We start from the raw sequence: 8,301 nt of genomic DNA, 5'->3' as shown, positions 1-8,301 counted from the left end.
TGGTACCGGTGAATGAGGGAGGTCGAGAGCGCCTGATGAATTAATGTGTTGTTGTGTATGAAAGTTGATTGTCATGTGGTTGTTTGAACAGAGTGTCTGCAAGCTGGATTTCTTATACCTGAAGGATGATGGATGGGCAAGCAGATGATGACTCACAATATAAAGATGGGGAATACAGGAATCTAATTCTTATTATTGGGATGAAGACAATACTATTCAACGGGTTAACTATCAGATAAAACGGGAAATATCAACCATGAAGTTGATTAAGCATCCAAATGTTGTCCAGCTGTATGAGGTTATGGCCAGTAAGACAAGAATTTACATTATACTTGAGTTTATATCTGGAGGCGAGCTCTTTGACAAAATAGTTAACCATGTAAGGTTGAAGGAAGATGAAGCAAGGAGATACTTCCAGCAGCTTATTAATGCTGTTGATTACTGCCATAGTAGGGGTGTCTACTATAGGGACTTGAAGCCAGAAAATTTGCTTCTGGATACATATGGAAATCTTAAAGTATCAGATTTTGGCCTAAGTGCACTGTCTCAACAAGTCAGGGATGACGGTTTGCTTCACACTACTTGTGGAACACCCAATTATGTTGCTCCTGAGGTCATCAATGATAAAGGTTACGATGGGGCAACTGCAGACTTGTGGTCATGTGGTGTCATCCTATTTGTTTTAATAGCAGGTTACTTGCCTTTTGATGATCCAAACCTTATGACATTGTATAAAAAGATATATAAAGCAGATTTTACGTGCCCTTCATGGTTTTCTTCTGGTGCAAAGAAATTAATTACAAGGATTTTGGACCCAAACCCTAAGACACGAATTACAGTACCTGAGATTTTAGACAATGAATGGTTCAAGAAAGGTTATAAGCCACCCAAGTTTAATGAAGAAGAAGATGTAAATCTGGATGATGTTGATGCTATTTTCAATGGTTCAGAAGAACATCTTGTTACAAAAAAAAAAAAGGGAAACAAAACCAGAGGTGATGAATGCATTTGAACTTATCTCCATGTTCCAGGGTCTCAATCTTGGCAATCTCTTTGAAATGGACATGGGTATGGTTAAGTGAGAAACGAGGTTTGCATCTAAACGCCCTGCAAACGAGATAGTATCAAAAATTGAGGAAGCTGCAAAGCCTCTTGGATTCAATGTGTAAAAGAGAAATTACAAGATGAAGATGCAAGGTTCAAAGACTGGAAGAAAGGGTCATTTGAATGTAGCTACAGAGGTATTTGAAGTAGCTCCTTCTCTTTTTATGGTTGAAGTCCGCAAGGCTGGAGGTGATACCTTGGAATTTCACAAGTTTTACAAGAACCTTTCGGCAGGCCTAAAAGTATCTCCAGAAAGCAGAGGAATCCGGGCATGCTGTTTGAGTTTGTTTTTAGGAAAAGCTATTGACATTGAAGCCTGGCAGCTAAACAGGATTATTTGCAAATTGTTGTTCATTTGTTGGAATGAGGAAGATCATTAATAAATGTAGCACAGTGTTAGCAGAAAACCAGTGAGGGGGACTGTGTTTTTAAATCACACAGCAGTTTCGTAGCGCGCTACGAAACTGCTGTAGGTGATGATTTTAAAAAGCACAGAGCAGCTAGTGTAATACTGTGAGCAGGAGTTGTGAAAGAGAGACATCTGTCTATGCCACCTACAGTACATTCAAAAACATGGTAGTACTTCATACCTGGGGTTGTTAAATGATTTGGGAACATGTTGCTACACTTTCGGAGAAGGTTGGGAGACATAGACCATTATAATAGGAGCACACTTTCTGGTCATTAAATGAGCCATCAGCGCTTTCAAGCATCCCAAGTCAGCATTCATTGCATCCGTAACTCAGCCATATCAGATTAATTGAAGGAGGACAGCTGCCAAAGCATTCAAGAAAGTATCAAGTATACGAGGAGAATGAAATTAGTATTTTAGTTTGATTAGGATTGTGTGTAATTATAGTTCAGCATGTTTGTAATTAATGCATTAGTTAGTAGCATGTAGGAATAGTTAATAGCCACCTTCGAGGCTCCCCTCATGCTGGAGGAGGAAGCTCGAGGTGTTTTAGTTTGCTTGCCTATATATGGGCCAAGGTTAGATGTAAAAAGGGTTGGATACTTTATAGAAAAACAGTGTTGTTTTGGGCCATTGTAAGACCTTTTTGACAGTAATAGTAAAACAGAGTTATTCTCTTCTCAAGATTCTCGAAGGATTGTCATGGTCAAATGTAGTGATGATGTGTTATACTTTATGTTATTTTATGGTTTTGTTGTATGCAATCACTCAGAATTCATAATTATATGCTCTGACTTCCTGTGTATACAGCAAGCTATGTGTTGGTGGAATATGTTTGACATGTAATGCTAAGAGCCTTGATTTCCATGAGGTCACTGTGTTTTCCTTGTTTACTTGATATTATAGACTCCATAGCCCAATGAGAGCCAGTTTGATGTGTTTCCAACCAGTTATGCTTTCATAAGTGAATAAAGAGTTAGCCATCTAGTGTTTGAAGTATTTTATCAAGAATTGTGAGAGAGCCCTCTCTGATCAAAGAGGCTAATCTTTGGTCTAAAGATTGGTTGAAATAGTTACACGAAATCATGCTTGATTGCAGCCCTCGGTTGTGATTTTGTGATAACATTTTGGTGCGTCTGCCGGGAGCTTAAGATTGAATTTCTGAAGGTAGCAGGAGTTCAAATGATTTTCAAGGCTGCAAAACTACCTTGGCGACTCCATTGTTGAAGAATTCAAAGTTATATATTCATGGTGATTCCACTGGAGTTATGAAAGACCCAGAAGCTGCCCTCCTTTGTTCAAGGTATGCATGCATAGATTTCTCAGGATTTCATGGTTTCCCAAACCATTTTCCCAAGGATGCATACTTTCTAAGGAATGGTCCAAAATTTAACGGTGAAGATTTGAGTTTAACCTTGGATCATATTTCAGATTTCTGTCATTTTGCTGAGCTTCTTAGAGTTAAACATGAGGATGTTTGCATAAGGTTATTTTATGATTCACTCCAAGGGAAATGCAAACAGTGGGTTGAATGCTTGCCTGCCAAGTCCATTAAGTCATTGCCAGACTTTTGGCTTATGTTCTTGGAGGAATGGATAGATAGGTCAGAGGTGGAAGTAAACTCTCCTTCATTTGAAGGTTTTAAACAGTGGAATGATGATCATAATAAAGAAGAAACAGATGAATCTTTTTCTTTGTCCCTGTCCTCATATCTGAAATCCTTTGACTGCAAGTCAGAGGATAAGATGAAATTTTTTGATGAATTTGCCAAAGACATTGAGAAAGAAATTGAAGGTTTAGAAGGACAAATTCAGGCATACAATTTTCATGATCATGATTATTATTCTCAAAAGTTTCCTGTTACAGAGCGCAAGGAGCTGCTTCCTCTCTCTTTCATGATTGAGGAACTGAACACTGAGATTGAAGATCAGTTTGCACAGCTTGAAAGTTTCAAGGAAGGACAAGCTGATCATGTGTTTTGGGATCCTATAGCTGATTACATGGAAGAGTTTTACTCTCCAGTGTTTCAGTTTTCCTATGAAGACCAGAGACTATTTCAGTGGCAGTGGTCTTTACACTATCACATTGGATCCGAAATCCGATACAGTCAGAGACAATTTCAGTGGCAGCGGTCATCACACTATCACATCGGCCCTGAACTCCGGGACAGTCAAAGAAATCAAATATCAGATGAGGCTAATGATTGGCTGCATTGGAAGTTTCATATTGATTGAGCTGAAGAAGTTGAAATGGTTAGGGTAGGTAGGTAGGTAAATTGCAAATAAGCTCAAAGTTGGCTGAGCATTTATTTTTCAGTAGCAGTAGTTTCTTTCTCCTACAGTCATGCTTGTCAAGCAAATTTTTGTTTGTCACAAATGGATAAGACACTGGAGCTGCATGTTCTTAGCGCACCACAAGGGCACACTATCCCAAGTGGAGCCACTGTTATCACTGAAAATGCTGTAGTTAAAAATTTTTAGCCTGGCTTAAAGAGTGGGTGTTTTCGCAGCGCCTGAATTCTTTTCAGCAGTTTCGCAGCGCTACCTGTTTGAGTGGTTTCGTAGCGTGCTACGAAACTGGGGATTTGTTCGAGTTTTCATTGAAGGCCCAGACTTCAGGGGTTAAACCTTGTATTCAAATGCATGAGAAGGATGGAAGCAAATGATTAAAGTGAATTATTAACTGGAACTACATCAGCAATATAAATCAAGGTGGTAATGGAGAAGTGGCTCAAGGCTTTGCTGCCTTTTCTAATACACCGGTTGCTTATTCTGTTTCCTCTTAGTCTATCATTTCAATGTTCACATAATGGTTGAAGAATGATTTGTCACCTTAAATACTGTTATTTGTGAGATCCCCAGAAGATTCCTCTGTGAGAGCAAAAATTGCAGCAGTTGCCACATTAGATGTCCTGGCAAAGAAATTTGTAGGGAACTTTCCCAGTACCTTTAGTGACTGTCTTAGTCCTGTTGTTGCAAATCTCACAGCAAATGATGTAGCCCTTTCCTCAGGTTGCTTGCATTGCATAGCTTCTTTTGTTACTGAACTTGGGCCACAAGTATTGGCTCATCTTCCTCACATTATTAAATATATCCTTAAGAAGACATGGCGGGTTTGCTTGTCTTCATATAAAGAGGCAACAGTGTCTAAGATGGCAGACTTTGAAGGGAACACAGCTTCTGGGGGAGCCTTTTTGATCTCTGTTCTTAGTGTTTTAGAAGTAATTGTGCAGAAGCTGGGCGGGTTCTTGAATCCATACTTGGAAGAAATTGTTGGTCTTTTAGTGTTGCATTCACAATTTACTACTAACTCAGGTTCAACAGTATGCACAAAGGCTGCTTCAATCTGCATTCTCATGTCTGAAAAGATCTCAGTGCGGCTTTTGCTTCATCCGATTGTTAGAATTTATGGAAAGGCTGTAGAGAATGGAGAAGCTTCTGTTTCAGCCATTTTTGAAATGCTAGCAGTTGTCGCTTCTAAAATGGACAGACCATCTGTTGTAACTTATCATGCAAAAATATTTGAGTTATGTCTGATAGCTTTGGACCTTCGTCATATGTTTTCGAGCCTCTTACACTATTATGGAGGATTGAACCCGCGTTATCAAAGGCAAACAGAGCGAAAAGTTGTAGAAGGACAATGGGATTTCCAAGAGCTAAGGCCGCTGCATTACTTGTATCATTTTGTCCGACAATATCCATATGGAGGAGGCGAAGGCAGATATGAAGAATGCAGTTCTGAAAGTGTTCATGTCGAAGGTCGAGGAAGCTAAAAGCCAGAACCTTATCAATATGAAGGTTGAATCAATTTTGGAAGATTTGTCTTCGGGATTATTAGAGTCTATGAAGAGACACGTCTTTTGGTCCCGTGGCAAAATTCATGGAATAGCTTAATGTATGGGCGCAAGTGTTTGATGAAACAAACGTAGCTCATTATCATCGTGGCCTAGCTTCATAAGACCTCTTTTTCTACGCAAACAGGTGGCAGTGGTGATCAATAGTCACTGTTGTTATAATGAGACATCTGGCAATTATGTTTCCAGGAAAATGATCAAAATGCGTATCAATTCTGTTTTCAGCTTCCCAAATTATCGGCTTTTATTGGAAGCACGCCAGAGAAACTATTTTATAGGAATGACAACCTTGTTTCAAGTGAAGCAGTTGCTGGAACCCGCGCTCGAGGACATAATAGCATGGAGGATTTATAGATTGGACTATTGATTTCTTTGTGCACCTGTAGCAAAAAGGTTAAATCAATATGCTAAATATGTAATACAAAAGTCAGAAGCATAGCAATTTGGGTAGCCTGTAATGTAAACCGCTCCACATAATAGGTGGTCGATTCCCTAAATGTCAGTTGAATACCAGAGAGTTGTTGACGGATTGAGGTCGATTTGATTACTTTGTGTTTACTGTCGGTTGTTGGTATAATCGTTGTGGACCTGTGGTTGTTATATGCATTGAATGGAGCATATCATGGTACCGGTGAATGAGGGAGGTCGAGAGCGCCTGATGAATTAATGTGTTGTTGTGTATGAAAGTTGATTGTCATGTGGTTGTTTGAACAGAGTGTCTGCAAGCTGGATTTCTTATACCTGAAGGATGATGGATGGGCAAGCAGATGATGACTCACAATATAAAGATGGGGAATACAGGAATCTAATTCTTATTATTGGGATGAAGACAATACTATTCAACGGGTTAACTATCAGATAAAACGGGAAATATCAACCATGAAGTTGATTAAGCATCCAAATGTTGTCCAGCTGTATGAGGTTATGGCCAGTAAGACAAGAATTTACATTATACTTGAGTTTATATCTGGAGGCGAGCTCTTTGACAAAATAGTTAACCATGTAAGGTTGAAGGAAGATGAAGCAAGGAGATACTTCTAGCAGCTTATTAATGCTGTTGATTACTGCCATAGTAGGGGTGTCTACTATAGGGACTTGAAGCCAGAAAATTTGCTTCTGGATACATATGGAAATCTTAAAGTATCAGATTTTGGCCTAAGTGCACTGTCTCAACAAGTCAGGGATGACGGTTTGCTTCACACTACTTGTGGAACACCCAATTATGTTGCTCCTGAGGTCATCAATGATAAAGGTTACGATGGGGCAACTGCAGACTTGTGGTCATGTGGTGTCATCCTATTTGTTTTAATAGCAGGTTACTTGCCTTTTGATGATCCAAACCTTATGACATTGTATAAAAAGATATATAAAGCAGATTTTACGTGCCCTTCATGGTTTTCTTCTGGTGCAAAGAAATTAATTACAAGGATTTTGGACCCAAACCCTAAGACACGAATTACAGTACCTGAGATTTTAGACAATGAATGGTTCAAGAAAGGTTATAAGCCACCCAAGTTTAATGAAGAAGAAGATGTAAATCTGGATGATGTTGATGCTGTTTTCAATGGTTCAGAAGAACATCTTGTTACAAAAAAAAAAAAGGGAAACAAAACCAGAGGTGATGAATGCATTTGAACTTATCTCCATGTTCCAGGGTCTCAATCTTGGCAATCTCTTTGAAATGGACATGGGTATGGTTAAGTGAGAAACGAGGTTTGCATCTAAACGCCCTGCAAACGAGATAGTATCAAAAATTGAGGAAGCTGCAAAGCCTCTTGGATTCAATGTGTAAAAGAGAAATTACAAGATGAAGATGCAAGGTTCAAAGACTGGAAGAAAGGGTCATTTGAATGTAGCTACAGAGGTATTTGAAGTAGCTCCTTCTCTTTTTATGGTTGAAGTCCGCAAGGCTGGAGGTGATACCTTGGAATTTCACAAGTTTTACAAGAACCTTTCGGCAGGCCTAAAAGTATCTCCAGAAAGCAGAGGAATCCGGGCATGCTGTTTGAGTTTGTTTTTAGGAAAAGCTATTGACATTGAAGCCTGGCAGCTAAACAGGATTATTTGCAAATTGTTGTTCATTTGTTGGAATGAGGAAGATCATTAATAAATGTAGCACAGTGTTAGCAGAAAACCAGTGAGGGGGACTGTGTTTTTAAATCACACAGCAGTTTCGTAGCGCGCTACGAAACTGCTGTAGGTGATGATTTTAAAAAGCACAGAGCAGCTAGTGTAATACTGTGAGCAGGAGTTGTGAAAGAGAGACATCTGTCTATGCCACCTACAGTACATTCAAAAACATGGTAGTACTTCATGCCTGGGGTTGTTAAATGATTTGGGAACATGTTGCTACACTTTCGGAGAAGGTTGGGAGACATAGACCATTATAATAGGAGCACACTTTCTGGTCATTAAATGAGCCATCAGCGCTTTCAAGCATCCCAAGTCAGCATTCATTGCATCCGTAACTCAGCCATATCAGATTAATTGAAGGAGGACAGCTGCCAAAGCATTCAAGAAAGTATCAAGTATACGAGGAGAATGAAATTAGTATTTTAGTTTGATTAGGATTGTGTGTAATTATAGTTCAGCATGTTTGTAATTAATGCATTAGTTAGTAGCATGTAGGAATAGTTAATAGCCACCTTCGAGGCTCCCCTCATGCTGGAGGAGGAAGCTCGAGGTGTTTTAGTTTGCTTGCCTATATATGGGCAAGGTTAGATGTAAAAAGGGTTGGATACTTTATAGAAAACAGTGTTGTTTTGGGCCATTGTAAGACTTTTTGACAGTAATAGTAAAACAGAGTTATTCTCATCTCAAGATTCTCGAAGGATTGTCATGGTCAAATGTAGTGATGATGTGTTATACTTTATGTTATTTTAGGTTTTGTTGTATGCAATCACTCAGAATTCATAATTATATGCTCTGACTT

The 8,301-nt window shown here is 39.1% G+C and overlaps 2 pseudogenes; both read left to right on the top strand.

Moving 5' to 3' along the window:
• Positions 1–223: 223 nt before the first annotated feature.
• On the top strand, positions 224–5,723 carry LOC149187361 (CBL-interacting serine/threonine-protein kinase 26 pseudogene; annotated as a pseudogene).
• Positions 5,724–6,206: 483 nt separating this feature from the next.
• LOC149187360 (CBL-interacting protein kinase 32 pseudogene) overlaps positions 6,207–8,301 on the top strand; it is a 3,207-nt pseudogene continuing 1,112 nt past the window's right edge.

The sequence above is a fragment of the Pinus tabuliformis genome, chromosome 3_1, assembly GCF_031772625.1.
Source record: "Pinus tabuliformis cultivar Carrire ecotype Pingquan chromosome 3_1, CPIR1, whole genome shotgun sequence".
Taxonomy (NCBI): Eukaryota; Viridiplantae; Streptophyta; class Pinopsida; order Pinales; family Pinaceae; genus Pinus; species Pinus tabuliformis.
This window is presented reverse-complemented; position numbering and strand designations above follow the sequence as displayed.